Here is a 19,255-nt window from a genome sequence, read left to right as displayed (position 1 = left end):
TAACTGTCAGACAGAAAGAAGACAAAAGAGCAGAAGAAAGTTAAATTGGAGAGTGATACAGCCCGGGCTAAAAGCTAAATAGCCTTTAGCTCGGGCTGTATCACTCTATAACACAGGGGCTAAACTGATTGTGCTAATGTCCATTCCAACCCACAGTCACCAGTTATTCTGCAGTGGTCTGTTCAAACTTGAGAGTCTATCAATAAAATGAAGAGTGAGGTTACGTTAGCTCTGATTGGTAGATGACTGGCAGGACATAGCTAACCAGGATTTACTAACATTACACATTACAGACATGTGTTAGAGCATCAGGCTGCCAGCTGTGCTAAATATTAACAGCTACTAAACTACTAACAAACTGACAGTGTTAACTTGTTGTCATGTTATCCTACAGATACATGAGAGCACCGGGCTGCTGATAGGACTACATATAGCCGGCTACTACAACCTTTGCTTGATGTCACATTTCAAACCGTAGTGCTCCATAACTGTACTGATAAATACCTTACCTTGGGGTGTTGAATCCAGTAAAAAGTTGTCTTGAACAAAAAGAATTTGGTTTTTTTCCAATCGACATTTAATTCCAAAACACCTCGCTAAAAGTAATTTATTACAGTGTGCAAAACCTCCAGAACAGAAGAAGGCAAGCAATAAAGCTTTGCCATAAAGCTTTCAAAATAATTTTTAAGATTTTTGTGAGTTTTTTAAAACTTTTTGCAAATTTTTGAATTTTGATTTTTGGTCATTTTTCATATTAAGACAAACAAACCCTTTTTGAAGATTTTGCAGTTTTTTTTAAAGATGTTGCAAATTTTTGTCTTTCTAAAAAAAAATTCAAAATTATTTAAATTTCATCTTTGAACAATAATGCAAATTTTCTTAATTTTTACATTATTTAAAAAAGTTGTAAATAATTTTAATTATTTTGCAAATTTATGACATTCTGGCTATTTTTTTTAATTCCAAAATATTGGATTTTTTTCCCAAATTTTTGCACATTTTTTAGTTTTCTACTTTTTTTTTTTGGACACATTTTCAAAATATTTGAAATTGTAGATTTTTTTTTTTAAATGTTTGCAACTGTTTAAATTTCATAAAATTTTGCAAATTGTAATGTATGACACTTAGGATCCAAAATTTGTGAATAAAAAGTTAAACCATGACATCTCAATGACAATTTCATAAACACACACACAAAAAATTTAGAAATAAGATAACTATGAACTTTAAAAACACACCTCACTCAAAGTAATTTCTCACAGTGTGCAGTGCCTCTGGAACAGAAGGTGGTGAGGCAGCACAGTTAAAACAGATCCTCCTCATCCCATAAGAAGGACTTAAAAAAAATGCAAGGAGAAAATCTCAACACAGCCTTTAATTGTTCATGTGTTGGAAGATTAATAGCAAAGTCAATTTGTAATTTCGGGTCATTGTGTGTTTACAGTTACAATAGTACACTCTTATCGAACTATTTTGCTCTCTTTTAAATTTCTTTGTTGCACTGCATTTTTTTTCATGTACATTTTGTGCACTTTTTCTAATTTCTCTACTAATTTTTCAAAATGTATTTGGCATAAACTGGACATTGCTTCCAAGAAAACCAGTCTTGATAAAAAAAAAAAAAAGGTCAGATATTGATAGTCAAAGGTCAAAGGTTAGAGTCACTGTGACCTCACATCAGTCATACCATAGGGAACAATAATTCTCAACAACACCTGAAGTCATCTGACTACCTCAGATTGATCTTTGTTGTTAGGTGCGTCACAGAGAATCTCTTTGACTGATTAGTGGATCGTCTCAGCAAGCTGTGAGGAAATGTCACATGATTACAACATGTGAACAAAAAGGAGTGAAAAAAGTAATGATACTGACTGTTATGTCACACTGTGGTTGTTATATTTCTATCTTTCTCCAGCAGCCATCATTTCTCCATCAGTCGAGTGTCTTTGTCTGAGTTTATTCACATCAGAGTGGCAGTAAAGTCGCGGCTCAGTTAATGACGCCTCTCCTCTCCCTGACCTTTCTCTCTGCGCAATGAACGAACAGGTGACACGTGAACAGAGCTCTGCTGACATATCAGTGCGCACAAGTTTAAAGCACGCTGAGCTGCCAGTTTATTTTCTGCAGTCCACACATTGTGCATGACAAAGTCTCTGCCTTACAGGTCGGTTGAAAAAAGCCACGCATGCATGCTCATGTTGATAACTCCACAAACACACAAAGTCATACACACACACACAGCGGGTAGATCAGAAAGGTCGGAGTGATGACAGAAGGAGGATGACTGTGCTGTAGGGAGGATGTTCACCATGTCAGGGGTCGTGGATTCAATCTCAGTGCCATGATATCTGCAGAAACACACAATGAGTCTTGCTGACTCATCGCCTGATACAACACAACACACCTGTGTGGGTTTGATAGCATCACTGATCAATACAGAAATGTAGTCCTTTGTGAGGAGTCAGGCTGGTCAGGAGGGCGAAGTAGTTCACCGAGAGAGACAGAGACGGAGACAGAGAGAGACTTTTTGAGACAAAAACAGACTGAAACCAAATATTTTTCTAACACTTATTTACTTATTTTATTTAACCAGATAAAAACCCATTGAGATCGGGATCTCTTTTGCAGGGGTGACCTGGCCAAGAGGTCTGCAATATCATTACCATGCCATTAGTAGTTTATTTACACACGGCCCCCAGCTTTCATTTTACAATGTTTAGATCATGGCACTGTAATAATTCATGTTTTGGATTATGTTTATACTTACATTTTTACAGCTGATGTCTTTAAATGAATGTTTTTATCATGATGTGAAAATCTGAGAGTTTAGAAAACACATTAAAGGACATAAGAAGAGATTAAAGTTATAAAATAGTGCAGAAAAGGTAACAAAAGTTCAGAATGCAAGATAAGAAATATTTGGGTCTTAAAATGTTTATGGGTCAGAATTGTAATCAGGAAAAACGAGCCTGATAAAATCCAGATCCTGATCCTGCCATAAAAAACCTGACATGTTTCCCCCATATCGCCCCCTAGTGGAGAACATTTTCCTTCAGAAAAAGCAGTTTGCTGATGTTTACCCCCAGTTCACACATACTCTTTGCCCTACATGTCTATTTGTGCCTGAGTGCGCTGTAGAAAAGCATCAATCTCTGCAGAGCAGATCATACTAATCAGGAAAACAGACACAAAAACGATCAGAGTATCCCGGCATTTGAAATAACGCACCATCTTCTGGCTCCCGTTTGTAAATCTTTTTCCTTGCATATCAAAACCATGTTCCTGAATCAGGTCCAGGAGACATCAGCAGGTCAGATCCAGATGAAATCCAATGCCATGAACGAGGAAAAGTTAATCTTGGAAAGTGGAAAACTTCCATAGCATCGTGAAGCTAACACAGAGACAGGGGGGACACTGAGGAAAAGACATTTCCAGGGTCTGAGGTTTGTTAGCGGATGGTTGGTAATGTGCCTGGATTCAGGACCAGTCTATTCGCTAGCTCTCTGTTGTACTGTCCAAAGTTGGAAAAGCAGTCGGCCGTGAAGTGACTTGCACACACATGCACAGTTTTACTGAGTGTAGCTGGCACATTTCCTAAATGAACTCTAGCCACTTAGTCTTGTCTTCTTCAGAGATGGGAAGCTTGTGCATGGAACTATGTGGCTGTTTACTGCCAAAAACAAAGCAGTGATGGCTCTTCAACTTTGACATTCTCCTCCCTGCTGGAGAGATTTATTTCCAGCAGCGGGGAGGGGAGTGGGCGGGGAGGGGGGTTGGGGTATCTGCTCCAGTGGACCAATCAGGTCAGACTTGCTACTGATTGGTGAAAAAAGGGAATCGCTGACGTCAGCAAATCCCCAAAATCCAAACAGCTCGTTTTAGGTCAGGATTTTACATCCACAAGTACATGTTTTGTCATTAAATATCACATTTTGTGGGCTGGGAGGAAAGCCAAAGACCCACAAATTTCACTAAAAGGCTTAATAAAGTGATTTTTGCATAATATGGGACCTTTAACAGGTTACTAACAGGTCTGGTTACTTGTCCTTGAAGCTTTACATAGCCTAAAAGCGTTGATGTGCGTATTTGCTTGGCTGACACAAAGGCATCAAAACATCTTGCTGGATTGTATTTTTTAACTTGGTTTCATCCTCCCTTTTCATCGCCTAAATGCTCTCAAAGTGACTTGACATCGTCTATTTGTAATGCAAGATGTCTCCCAGCCAGGTTTAATCAAAGCAGACGAAGTCAAACAGTAATTGAATTTGGATCTGCTCAGCATTTGCTCAGCCTGTCTGAAAACATCAACAGACGCTCAAAGTAAACAGTTGTTACCCTCTATTAACAAAAGAGCTCTTCTGGTTCCAACCGGCGGAGAGAGGAGAAACAATCATAGCGTGATAAACCATCTCTGCTCAGGTTCAGTCTGTTTTAAACCTTTCTCTTTATTTTAAACTGATAAATTCTTTGTAACGAGAATCACATTTCTGAATGTAGTGCTCGGTTTGGTCGTGTTGGTAGAGCTGCTGCTCTGTGTGTCGTTTTACCTCCTCACCTTCTCATTTCCCTCCTCCGCTGGGCCGAGACGTGGAGGCTGGGCAGCCACTGGGGAAATGTCAGGGATGATCGCAACTTTGTCCCCAGACATGACACCGGATCAAAACACTGCTGTTGATGGAAAAATGTGTTCATCCGTTTGCTGCTTTGGCTTTTTATTCTGAAACCAAATCTTTCTTAATGTATTAAATTTTTAAAATTCAGGAATTTAGGCACAAAATTGGCACATCGTTTGATTTAAGTGATTGTAACTTGAAAACCTCTGAATGAGTAGCTCTTGTGTTTGGACTTTTGCATCAGTGTTGAAGCTCTTTGAGTTCGATTCTTCAAACTGAGGTGCTGTCTCTGTTTGGCGCTTGCTGGGTGTTAATTTCAGACTCTACCTGTCACATTAGAAATTTAGCATTTAAGAACAAAACATCCAAACAGTCTGAAATGACAGCTTCTTTGTAAAATTGTTTTTTTTGTGTGTGTGTGTTTCAGCGAGTAATCCCAGGCAGGATTCAGACACTTCAACCAGCACGGTTGAGATTTTATCCACATTAAGCCAACACTGGATTATTAAATTTTAAATCAAATTTTAATAATTTCATAATTTACAGCTTAGTTTCATGATTTGATCATTTGATGCTTTAGACTTAAGTTTGATCCTAACAACTGGGGCCCTGAAATTTTTAAGTTACACTGCAAAAAAACTGGAATGTATCAAGTGTTTTTGTCTTGTTTTCAGTCAATTTTTTTTCTAAAAAGGCACATTCTCTTCATCAAGCTCTTTACCAAGGGTTTGCAACCTGAAGCACTTTCATTATTCAATAAAATAATTTTGTTTCTTTTTATAGGGTGTTGATGATTAAATACATTGAAACTATATAAAATCATGCATTAAAAATGTTTAACTAAGTATGCATCATGTTTTGAAATAAAGCTTTCAAATTTTTTGGGATTTTTCCAAATGTTTTTGAATTTCTATTTTCTGAAGGTTTTTTTTTTTTTTCAAATTAAGGAAAAAAATCTTGTTTTTGAAGACATTTCATTTTTTTTTTCAGACAACTTTCGAAATTCTTCAAATTTTTGCAAGTTAATTAATTTCTATTAAAAATGGCAAATTTTTAAAATTTTAACATTTCCAATAAAAAAATGCAATTTTCTTTTTCAAATGTATGAAATTCTGGCAAATTTTTTGAAATTCCAAAATATTTGGAATTTTTGCTAATTTTTCCACATTTTTTAAAATTTAATTTAAATTTTGAAATTGTTGAAAAAAATCGAAGAATATTTGCAACTTATTGGAAATACTTAACTTTTATGAAATTTTTGACATTTCAATTTATGGGACAAAAAATTAACATGGATAAAAAAATTCAATAAAACTGAAATAGAGTAAAGTTAGTCTGCAGGAGTTTCGTTAAAAACAAGATGTCATAACAGTCAAACATAACAGTCCTGCTCAATTGTCACTTCTGGGCCTCTATACATGTGTGTCAGTGTTAATGTCTGGCTCAAACCCTTTCTTCTGCCTGTTTTTCCATGGTTTGGTTGCAACGAGACGTTTGTGGGCGGATGGTAAGCGGGAATACCTCAGCCAATCACAGAGCATTCAATGCACAACCAACTTTGTGTGTTGATAATAGCGAGTAGAAGAAGCTTTCCTGAGAGGCTACAATAGTGGACGTAGCATGGAGGAAGAAAAACACAACCAAAGCGAAAGGAAACTCCAAACAGATAAAGCTTTTTCTTAAATGAGGGTAAGGCTTGGCTCAATTTTCAATCACTTTTGGGCACTGGTAGAGCAGCTCTGCACAAAGAGTAACACAAGTTAGCTTTCTGCTAACCAGATATGTGTCAAATACCCCTGATTAGCTTGTGCTAACATGCCAAATCTAGTGCACGGCTCTTGAATCTCTTTCATGTAGAAACATGATGCTACAGGTGGTTGTTGGGCTAGTGAGTGTGTTCATGTAGCTTCGGTTGTGGCTGCTCCTGGCACCGAGCCAAAGAGGAGGAGCCCAGATTGAATGTTGTGTTTACCAACAGGTAACGAGAATTCCTGCAGACACTGAGATTAACCTTGATGGTAATAATACTTTTGGGAGATATTTCAGTTTTAAACCGCTCCAATATCCTCCTCAAGCAGATTTGTTTTCTAGCTATAGCTCCTTTAAGAATATATAAATGGTGTTTTGTCAGACCTTGTTTATTTTTCTCCGTGCTAAAGTTCAGTATCTGTGTCACTAATGGATGACATTTCACTTCTACCTCCTGAGACAAGAGCACATCCTCTGTCATTACACAGTCTGAATGGATTTATTAGACAGATTTAGATTCAGTTCATTATGTAAGGCAGACAGTTTAAGCAGTCAGAGAGCATTAAAGGGTATTCTTTCATGAAAATAGGTGATTTTGATCAATCTTCTGATACCAGTTAAGCATTTAAAAGTCCACCTAACGCCTCCGTCGGTATAGACGGAATATTATGTTAAAATATTACGCTTAAAGGAGGAAACACACCTTGATAAGCTGATAATCAGGCTGTGGAAACTCTCTGGAGCTCTCAGACTGAAAGTGTTTCAGGTCGTTGGACATCTAAATGGCAGCTTAGCTGTAAAGAGGATTAAGTGAGATTAGTTATAATACCTGTGACTGCAGGTTGATAGGCTACTTACAGCTGAGGGTACAGTAGGGCTGTGATTGGTGCCTCTCCACCATTAAGGAAGAAATTTAGCTACTTCTTCCTTTAATTACATAAAACTGATTGTTTAATGTCCATTTTCCTTTGAATGACTTCACTTCATTAGGGCCCAAGTTCCAAAAGTGTTGTGCAAGTTTTTATCAACAAACGAAAAAAAAGCAAAAAAAAACTTGTTATTATTATTATTATTCTGCTTTCTTCTGAATTAACTACATATTCCCCGAACCAAAACTCATACAATTTTACACCCATACCAGGCTAAGTAAAGAGTTTCGCTCCATTCATTCAGATTAGCTAAAGTTTTTTAAACACGAAATTCAACCTGTTATCAGCATGAAAAATGTACAGTTGTTCTGTGGACAGTTTTTAGAAACAATACTATAAAACAGAGACAACGTGTATCAAGTTTTGACCGTCACAGAGCAACTGGTGTTTTGGAGTTAATAGTGACCCTGCTAACTGGTGACTCTCAGCCGACAGTGTCAGTGATTAACGGCCGAGAATCACCAGTTAACAGGGTCACACTTTACACTGAAACACCAGCGTCCACTTGCTGATCACTTCTGTCCACTCACTGCTATTTCACAAACCTGGGAGCCGTTATATTCTACTTTACTACTACTTTACTTATATTTGCAGGAACATGGACATTTTTATATTGGCCTGTGTGGATTTACAAATCTTCTCTTCTTCGTGTATTCATTTGATTAGTCATGCACTACAATTCTGTAATGTCCTAGAATTCAAATTCTTTATTTGGGGACCTTAAGCGGATTGAGATTAAAATGCGATTAATTAGATTAATTAATTACAAACCCTGTGATTAATTATATTGATTTTTTAATCATTTGACAGCACTAGTTTGAACCCAAAATGGGAGGATCCTTGCAGACCTACATATGAAGTAGTAATCTGTAATGTAACGGCCAAATCACACCAGATCTATCTCCAACTTATCAAGTTCATCAGATCAGATAGTTTCAGTTCCAGTTGATGTGTCAACTCACACTGGCTCAGCTTTGTTGTGTTCCTGTTGGGTCTCATGTCAGATGCTGGAGCAACCAAGCATTAATTTGGACAGAAACCTCAATGAAACACCTGTTGACTTTTAAAATAAAATAAATCACGTCAAAACCAGATCAAATTTTACTTTACACCTGCAAAAAATGACAGAATGAGCAGAGCCAAACCAGGAGTCAACAGGTTTGAGGTTTTACAACCCAACATAGATGGGGAGCATCGATTTTTTGACGCATCTTGAGCCATGACTGGAAAGGACTCAGCGTCCAGCAATTGTCTCCAGTATTTGTCTCATGTTAAGTTTGTCTCTAAAAAAAGAAAAAGAAAAAAAAGATTGTTAATTCAATCACAAAATTATTCTTTTTCCAGCAGGCTGCTTCATGACGATGGAGCACGGCCCAGCCCAATGAGACGAGGCTTTTGTTTGGGTTGAAGCTTAGTTAATGCAACCATATTGGTATGAAATTAAACTGGCTGCACACTGATTTTGGAACTAACTTCCAGACTGGGCTGATTGCTTTTCAAGGCTTTGGCAAAGTCCTTTTATGAGCTATTTTCTTGATAGCGCAGAGACGCATCCAGGACACAATGAAACAGCCTCTTGTTTGTGCCAGGAGGAAACTTCATGTACCAGTACACTCTGGATATTATTGGACTTGCAGGGATTAGGGAAGCCAACTCTTGATTTTGGTGCACAAATCCGAGGAGCCGGATGCAATAAGGGTAGAGGCTGAAGCAGAGTCTGTGCAGGGCTCTGTGTCTATGCAACCAGGAGTGAGAAGATGAATTATAATTCTCACCATGTCTCCGCTGTCTCTCTCAGACCGTCTGACAGGCAGCAGGGTTGATAGCAGCAGGGTTTGGGCAGAGGGACTCAGGGAAAGCCTGTAGCATGCATTCCAAACAAGAGTGGGCCACACTTTAAATTAAAGACAGACCCTGCAGAGCTCCTGTGAGAGACAGAACAAAACAAAGAGTTTGGAGCATCACTCGCTGCAGTTTTGGGGATCGATAAATCATTCTGAGTTTGTGTCCTCATTAAAAAGAGGCTGCAAAATGAAACGCAAGGCTCTGATGTGTCTTTATTAGACACGTCAACGACCTTCCCCGCATACTTATCAATACACCGTGTTTAACAGCGTGTAACATTGAGCCGCAAATCCCCAAAGTCATCCGATTCACATGCACACAATGAACAATGCACTCCATTGTGGAAAATATTGACCATAGCAAATGGAAATGCTAATATGAAAACTCCCCAAAGCACAGAGCTGTTTCCGCACAGCAGCGTGTGCATGCAGAATGATCAAAATATGACATCTCTGCCTGTTAAAACTGGGTTTCTGCCGAGAATCTGCAAACAAAAGGCTGGGAACAGAAAGCAGAAAAACCAAACCGGGAACGGAAGATAAAAAATTTAGATAACCACCTGATAAGAGACAAAGGCAGCAAACTCCTGCAGCTACAGATTACAATCAGAGGATGAAAATAGTAGTTTAATCAAGGAATCTGTGACACTTACAAATGAGTTCAGGAAGAAGAAGTGAGGGACAGAAACCACCGAAGATAACAACAAAAAGCTGATAAAAGTGTTTGCTGACGCTGTCAGGCTCTGAGCAGGGTGTGGTGTGTCCTCGTCGCTGCCTAATCAGACTCATTACCAACAATTAACTGTTTCTAATTGCCCTCTGTCAGTTTGGAAAGTCTATAATCAAGATGAATAGCACAACAGATGATTGTATACGACTGTAAAGGTTGCCATTATAGTCATCATCACTAAACTGTGTCTCCTTCTGAGGTCAATCAGCCGCTGCGACGATAATGAGCTTTTCACAGCTAATTGAAATAAACAGCTCATTATGTCACAATTAAAGAGAGGCTGTGATTGTGGGATAAAGGGGCAGGTCAAAGGGTGGCTGATGGTCAAACAAAAAACAGAGATAAGGAGAAGGAGAGCAGATCTTTAAAAGAAGACTTCAAGCTTTGTAACTAAAAGTGGGACCTAAACTTTAGATTTTGTCATCCAGAAAGTTCAGGTGAAGCTTTTAGTCATGGAGGCTTTGGTGATTCAAAGCCTTATCCTACAACGAGCAATCGATTGATCATTCGATAGATAGATAGATAGACAGATAGATAGATAGATAGATAGATAGATAGATAGATAGATAGATAGATAGATAGATAGATAGATAGATAGATAGATAGATAGATAGATAGATAGATAAGCTGTTACAAGACAAACATGACGTAACATGAAATAAAGTTACAATTCACCCCACAGACTGATGTCCCCCTCCCAACTGCCCGTTATCAATAGAAAACTATATTTTAGTCAAAATAAAAGTATACTCTTTTTTTTGGTTGATTCTTTAGCAGGGTACACTATGCTAGGCACCACCCTGTTGGTTGTGGCTGCCTCTCTTCTTAGTCTGTTTCTTGTAATTTTTTTACGTCTTGTTTTCCTCGTCTTTGCATTTGGAATAGGTCGTCACTTTGTATGGCTCATTTGTTGGTCATGAACAAACTGGTTTTGTCTTCAGTGATATTTCGACTATTTTAGCACCTGTGTTTGTCTGGAGATCCTACATGTAACCATGGCTGAATTGTTTACATGTGAAATCAGCTGATAACAGCCTGTAGCATGTCAATGCTAACTGGTGCAAGGCCGGATGTTTCCCACAAAGTAAGGAGAAGGAGATGAGGACGACGTGCTGGTTCTCGGGTGTGAACTAAGAAGTGGCGACATCAACCTGTCCTTCCATCCATCGTTATTGGGATCGTAAGATCTATCTCCAATAAGATGGACGAGCTAGTGCTAACCCAGCAACAGAGGGAATACCAGAAGGCAGAGTAGCATTATGCTATTCACAGATTGCTAACAGAGCTAACATCAGACACCAACGCCATGTTGGAAGAACTCCACCTGCTGTGAGCAGACAGGATCCAGGAGACAGAGACTGAACAAACTGCTGAAGAAGCTCAGTCCTGGACCCTGTGGAGGTGGAGGCTGGCTGACAGGACAATGATGGACAAACTGTCAACATCTGTTTTCTTATCGACCTTTTTGCACTTTCTATACACTTTCTTACTTTTGTTTTTCTTGATTGCTGTTGTGACTCCTGAATTTTGCCTTGGGGCTAAACAAAATATTCTATTCTATTCAATTCTATTTTATTCCATTCTCCTCTAACCAATCCAACCCATATTGGACCACTTGGTGGAAATGGGGCTTATGTATCCTCCATTCTATCTACTTTTGTGTAGCTAAAGTTGGCTGCCAATAGACTCTGGACTCACAGAGGCCGCTAATGCTAATGCTAAAGCTCTGTTTGTGTCTGTGTTTGCACCAGACAGAAAGCTGAACACTCTGACTCCAAAACCTGGTCCCATGCCTGCTCATTTTTTATTCTATTAAAGTCAGTTTATATAAAACTCACATCAGCTTGGGCTCACAGGTTGAATGTGTCCATCATCCTTTGTAAAATAACAACCATTAAAAACAAACAAACAAGCCCCTCCTGATCCAGCAGACTGTTCACTCTGAGGCTCAAACTCACGGTGTCAGTTCAGGTTTGTCTTCCTCCTGCAGCACCATCTGCACACTCTCAAGTTTCACGTCTGGGGAAACTAATTAAACATGCCCACTCATCTACATCCCAATTATGTCTTCCTGATCTTTTGGATTCGATCCTGTCCAGTACTGCGAGCGAACCAAATTTTATGAAAATGTCTCCACACAGTATCGAGTTCCTCACGCCTCGCTGAGTTTCAAACTTCAGCTTTGGTCCCTGAGGGCCAGATTTTCCATTTCGAACTCTCTGAGGCACACTCAGGGGCCTCTGAGGGAGAGGCGCTGAGTATCGTTCATTCGAAGTCAATAGAGAGTATAATTTATTTCAGTTACAGGCGGTAATCCAGTGTGAGGCGTTCACTCAGCAAAAGACTTTCATGTTTAAACCAGCTAAAGAAGTGACCGAGTGCTCCAGTGTCACATCTTGGGTTGGATTTTAGTGCTTTCACTTTGTTTCAAGTTGCTTTTAATGTCTTTTTGTTCATCTGTTAGGACTGTCTGTACAGTTCCCAAAGTTAAATAAGGCTGATCTCTGGGCTAAATTCTATCTTTGTTTCTTTTTGGTAATGTAAATGAAAGCTGCAGAGTCCCCTCATCATTCTCTGTATGTACAGGAAGCTGTTCAACAATTCTTTCATTCACCAAATGAAATAACTGAATAAACATGCAAACTTTAGAACAGGAATATTACATTTATTTGGACTTGTAGTGATGAAATTGCATCAAAGTGAAGTGATTGTGTTCATATTTTTGTAACTTTTCTCATTTCGATTTAGGAATAAATTCACTGAACGTGTTAAAGAATTCTGAAGGGTTGAAATCCCGTCTGAAGGTGAAGGTTAATCTTCTATTGTTCAGTGAAAGGATGTTAATTTAATGGATGGGGAGGTCTATTCATGAGGTTTTAGTCGAGGTAGTTTTGATTCTGAAATGAATGAATTACCATGTTTTTAATGCTTGGAATATTACAAATGCTAATTTCTCCGTGTTGGACGCGTTCAGAGTCATTGCCAGCAGGTTTTTGATTGTTTTGGTAGAGTGCTGAAGGCGAGGCTGGAGGATGGTTGGGATTTGAGGACCTCCTCAGGTTTCAGAGTAAAGGGTCAGACCTCAGATGAAAAAGCACCTCTGCTATGTGTCAAACGAGCTTGGACCAAACTGCCTCAGAAAGGCAGAAAGGTAACGCTGGGAATACACTCTTGTGTGTTGGCTGCGTGTACAGTCGGGCACTCTGCAGAACACCTGTTGCGAGACCAAGGAGTTCCTGCGCCCCCCGCTCCACTGAAGATCCTCTTCTTGTTCATGATGGGCTGTAAAAGGTCAAGCCTTTTGGCTTCTGACCTGACTGCACTCCTCATGTCAATTTGTTGTTGTAGTAAAGCCAAATACGACCTGGTTTTGACACAGTTTTTATTTTTAAAGTCACTAGGATCCTGCTTGATCTGTTTTGTGAGTTTTGTGTGTGTTGTGTGAATTGAGGCATCACAGCTCTGGTGTCTGTTAAAATAAGGAAGCTTGTGTACCTGCTGTAACTTGCCGGAGCAGCGATGCAGCCAAGGAGCAGATCCAGTGTGAGTTGATGCACTGACTTGAACAGAAACCCATTGATCCGGTCACAGAGCAGAGCTGAGACAGACTGGAGACACATCTGGTGTATTCTGGCTGAGGCCAGTTTTTTCTTCCGAAATTGACGCATGTTAAAAAAAAAAGGGACACCAATCCAATGTTATGTCAATCATGTTTGCACACTCACGCAAAACTTTTGTCCATCATTTTTTTGTTTTAGAACCAGTTTAATTTTTTGCATTTTATGACATCCACCAAACTAGTTCCCAGGGTAGTTTAAATATTCGAAGACGCTCTGAACTACTTGCAACTATGGATGGGTACCAAATTTGATACTTTTATCAGTACTTAGTGCATTCTGTCTGTAGTGCCCAATATATAAAATCAAACAGTACCATGTTTAGGTACCTAAATGCATCCTTGTGACTGTGAGTGAGTGGAAGAGTAGGCGATTTTCCACGCTGGACATGAACACAGCATTGCACGGTTAAATGTTTTAGAGTAAATATGTTTAATTGAAAAACTTTGAGATTTTATTATTACAACAATAATATAATAATATTCATAAACACACAAAAGAACCAAATATTGTTACCGTTGAGTACCGACAGCCGTTGGTACCAGGCATTGGTACTGTATCGTTTCAAATGTGAAAGGTACCAGTCCTTACTTGCAACATTTTCTCTAAACAATTTGGGCTATGTTAAGATGATTAATGAAGGTTTGTGTGCATGTGTGCGTGCGTGCGTGCGTGCGTGCGTGCGTGCGTGCGTGCGTGTGTGTGTGCTTGTGTGTGTGTGTGTGCGCACATACTGCCAGCCGCTGCTCAGGATCAATTCCTTGATCACTGCTTGATGATTGCATTTTTCTCGTACCGTGGATTTTCGCAGTTAATAAAAAATAAACACTCTGGATTCAGTGTGAAAGAGGTGTCTCTGTGCAACATTACTTTTTTTCTTTATTTTATTTCAGATTTCGAGAACAGACCCAGTTTGCAAAGACCTTAAGACGAGAAACATCTGATACTTACGCCTGGTTTGAACACAACTTAAAGCCACTGAAAATCAGCAACTGAAACTTATGTGGTTTAGTTTTTAATTACTGCCTGTCATTGGTTGATGTATGAGCCACAATCACCTGACCAGTCCAGAAATGAGGTCTGAATTACTTGTAACAAGTAAAAAGTCTTCCAATGAAACAAGAGATGTTACCTGTATCAAGACATTATTCTAGTTTAAGGCAACTTTTTCTTTCTTTTTTCATTGGCAGATTTTTTTAAAAGCAATTCAGACCACATTTTTGTCTTTAAATAACTTGAATCAAGACATTTTTCTGAACTGATAAGTTGAATGTGGCCCATATCAAGTAAAATAAGACAATTTTTACTCAAAATAAGACAAAAACACTTGATAAGATTTGAGTTTTTAGCCGTGTTTAGGTTGTGTGTCCCATGAGGTGACCACGTCCAACTCCCCACCTGTTTCCTGCTCTATCCACTGCCCTGTCCTCTCTGAGTAAAGCCATTAAAAGTTGAAAGTGTTAAAATAACTGCCTAGATATGTCCTGGGCAGGTCTGAGAAAAAAATTAGAGTACTGCTTTCTTCGCAGGACTTCCTCATAGGAGAGTGACAAAGCAGCTCTGCAAAAGTTCATAACTCAAAAGGATAAAACTGAGGAGCATCTGCCCTGGGGGCTGAGATCTCTCCTCTTTCCTCTTCTTGCTGTAGGTAAAGTAAAACGTCTCGTATGAAGTGAGTATATCAGATAAACATGCAGATGTCAGCCCGCTAACAGATGTGGAAACCAATAAAAACAGCTTCAGGTTTGATCCGGGGGCTGACTGTGAGCCGGTGATAATGATTTTAGTTTATTCAGGCCTTCGCTTTGACGAGCAGAGAAACAGAAACACCCGGAGGGGAAAAGATTTACTTACAAGAGCGGATTGGCAATTTTAAAGGGAATGAAGTGTTTACTGTATGTGTGTTTGTGTCTCACTCCAATAAGATGCAGACATCAACGAAAATCATTACAGAATGGTTGGCCTGCTCTTGGAGGAGAAGCTGTTGGCGTGCCTGTTTTTAGGCGTCAGCTCTGCTTTCCTTGTCAGATAACTTCAACTAACGATCAAGACGAGAAAGAAGAATAAATTTATTTGGCTGGGTCTCCTTTCACCAGCGCTCCGTCTGTTTGCTTTGAGTAAAATTTAATGTCAAGCTGTTGCCAGATGTCACTGTTTGCTCTACTTTCCAGAGTTTGAGCCAAGATATGAGAGGAGAGAGTGTGTCGGTGCGGGGCCAACGATAGCGCCCGTATTAGACGTGTCTGTCAGCGGTGTTTTCATCAGCTGAATCCGTGTGGACGCTGCTTCTGTGCTCAGAATGAGAGAGCAGGAGATTGATTCGGCGAGCAGACAGTGGCTGGCTGTAATCTGTCAAAGCCGAGGAGGATCCTGAAGTTTCTTTTCTTGAGGGAGCTTGACTTTGCTGAGAGAAATGGATGCTCTTCGCTGTTGGATGGATCGTGCAGCTCTGAACAGACCGTACAAAGTTCTGACAGAAGAGGCGACGTCTGACCCTCTTGTTTTGTGACACATGAACGGCCTGGCAGCATTCCAGCTAACGCAGACTGAGGGGACAGCTAACCTTTTGTCAGAACGGAGAGGCAAAGGAGTTTTATCTGTTTGCAAAAGTCACACTTGAAGCAGGCATTTGAAGCAGGGACGACTGGTGAGTGTTCAAGCGAAGACTACAAAAAGAAACGGGAAAGGAACACACACAAAAATACTAAACTTTAAGCTTAATGCTTTTTCTTTTCGTGTTTTTTTTTTCTCTCTGTTGCGTAACTTCTATCACCACACTTCAATTTCAAAACAACCTGGAAAACTACAATCTTTATATGCTAAAGAAATCTGGTTATGGGACTGCATTTAAAGGCTGAGTATATGTAAACAATCTGCAGTGAGGCAGGTGTTAAAGTGGGTGTTTGAGAGCGTAAAGCAAAATTTCTAAAAGAATTTTGAAAAAAGGTAAAGAAACATTTCAAACGTCACAAATTTACTGAGATTTTTTAATTTATGTTTTTGTTTGTTTTAACTAGAACAGGGAAGAGAAATCTGTTTCATCCTTAAATAATGTGATTTGCCAACAATGGGCGACATGACTGCACAGCAAAAGTGAAGCCAAAACTTAACTTATTCACTGCCAGCCATTTTCAGAGCATCTTGAATGATCTTTCAAGACCCAAATAATATTGTTTTCTATGACTTTGTAAACACCAAAACTACCTAAGAAGAGTCAACTCTAACTTGATGTCAGGACGTACTTTTTTTTTGATTGCGTTCGTCTCGGGTGCTTGTAGGAAATTTTTGTCTCAAAATATGATGATGTAACAGTTCAAATTTGTGCAAGGCTTAAATATAGCAGTGAGCAGACCAGCTCCTGACCACTATGGACAAAACCGGAAAGTTCTCTACCCTTTGCCCTCTTGTAGAGTCAGCTAGCATGCAGGATAGAAAATAACTTGAGAACAGCTGCGACCATTGAACCTGATCTCATAGGACAAGACTGCTGTGTAGAGACGAAAGTTGAGGCCGTATTCAGACCAGAAAAGTCCTTTGGTCCACTTGTTTGGTCCGGACCAAAAGCAGACTTTATTTTTTTTGTTTGGTGCGGTTCGTATTCAGATTGTACTTTTCTGCAAGTGGACTATAGTCTGTAAACACATCCACGTGTGTGACGATCAGTGCTCTCATTGGACAGCACTGACAAAGGGCGGCACACAGAATACAGACCAAGAAATGGAGGTTAACGTGTGTTTGTGCTCTTATTAGAGCTGCAAAATCATTTTCAGTTTCAAGAGCAGCTCCTTCAAAGCAGGCTTAACAACACCGTTTCGAATTTTTTAACAGCACACAGCAAGGAGACGCTATGCTCTGCGTATCCTGACCCACAACATGCTAGCAACTGCGTGGCTAAACAGATGACAGAGGATCAGGTATGGACTAAAGAACAACATTAACTACAGGATTAATGCACAATGCTTGGCTACGGTGGCTTTATAGGCCAAAAAGGCACATGTATCCTGTAGTCAGTTCGGATGGACCTTGGTTTGTATTCAGACCTGCACCGGAGAACCACAAACCGCACCAGGGTTCGTTTGTGTCTATTCACACTTGCATGAAAAGTCCGCACCAGTGTGGGAAACGAACCCTGGTCCGTTTAAAGTGGACCAAACAGTCCAGGTCTGAATACCACCTAAATAAGGTCCAGAAACCAGAAATTAACTTAACAGTCTTTAATGTCCCCTAAAGGCAACTTGGTTTAAAACAGAAGTTAGAACGTACATTCACACAACCCTGGCTAAACAAAGTAAAAACAGTTAAACCAATACAGCCCACAAGGCCTGAACCAACATGTTCACATAGCTATGCTTAACCTTTGCGTGCTGACTCAGAAGACTTAAAAAACAGGAAACCATCATAAAATCTTCCAATTATACACCCAGAGACAAAAGCGTCTGTTGCCCAAACTGTTGCCCAAAGAAAGACAGCCAATTGCCATCTGGCACAGACAGGATGCTTAACATCAGGGTATATAAGAAGCTGCCTCACCCTTGCTTAGCAGTTGATTTCCTGCAGACCTGTCAACTCACTTTGTTCAAATTTGCTTGCTTTGAATAAAGTTCTTGGAGTCAAGCTGGCTGAACTTCCCTCCTTTTTTGGACTCCATGAGTCTGCTCCATCGAGATAGCATCAGGGCTTTAGCCAACTAAGTTAGAAAACAGTTAGGCAGGGGGAACTCAGGGGCCATCCAGACCCCACCTGCAAGGGACTTGGGCCTAGAAGCCGCCTTCAAGACAAAGATACTACACGCTCCATCCGTTGACCCTCTCTGTAATCTCTGTCATTTTTTCTCACGATGGCGCCGCTATTTCTTTCTGAACTACTGCAAGACATCCTCAGTTGGAGTGTGAGCTGCCTGAACTTTTCTGACTTGCAGTGTCTCGTTATGTCTCTGTCATCTCACATCTTCTCCTCATATCCATGCTGAGCTCTCATCCAAAGAGCACACTGCTCTCACCCACAATAGTTTACAAGATTGAAAAGCTCCACCAAACCCCACTTTCTTGCTGAAAAACATGTTTTACTTCTACAGAGGCAGTAAACGGTCGTAATCACATTGATGTCTATAGACATCAATGGCAGCGGACAAGGTGATATTCACGTCGCTTGTCAGACTGTCACATGATAGGTTACAAGCTTTCCTCTTTCATATTACCACATGATCCAACTTCAAAACACCTCAAATTATTCGTTCTTTAGTCTTGTTTATGTTTGTTTTATAAGTACGTGTTGATTTCTCTGAGAGATTTTTGTTTAATTTACCGTAATTTCTGGACTGTAAGTCGCTACTTTTTCCACATGCTCTAAACCCTGAGGCTTATACAACGGTGCGACTAATCAATAGATTTTTTTTTTTTTTTTTAGGGCTGCCAGGATTTTGATGACTGAATGCACTTTGTGGGTTTTGCCTGATTTTTAGTCTTTGGCATTTTGTGGTCTAAGTGCTGTCCTTTTTCACCTGAGTTCAGGATTTTTCCTTATTTTGTAATACCCGTATGATTTGTGTGTTATCATGTACTTGTGAACTGATGCCTGCTGCTGCTGAAAAATAATTTTCCCCCTGGACTATAACAAAGTTGACGTTGAAGTTAAGGTATAAAGCAAGCCATGATTGATAGCAAATGCAGCGCTTTATGCACCAGACTACTAGAGCAGAGGAAGACCAATGAGAGAATACACAATCACAAGAGTGGACTTCACTTTAAAGTAACCTGAGGGATCTTTGTCGTCC

The sequence above is a fragment of the Halichoeres trimaculatus genome, unplaced genomic scaffold (assembly GCF_033239565.1).
Source record: "Halichoeres trimaculatus isolate MK-OKI-2021-1 unplaced genomic scaffold, fHalTri1.1 fHalTri1_scaffold_13, whole genome shotgun sequence".
Taxonomy (NCBI): domain Eukaryota; kingdom Metazoa; phylum Chordata; class Actinopteri; order Labriformes; family Labridae; genus Halichoeres; species Halichoeres trimaculatus.
This window is presented reverse-complemented; position numbering follows the sequence as displayed.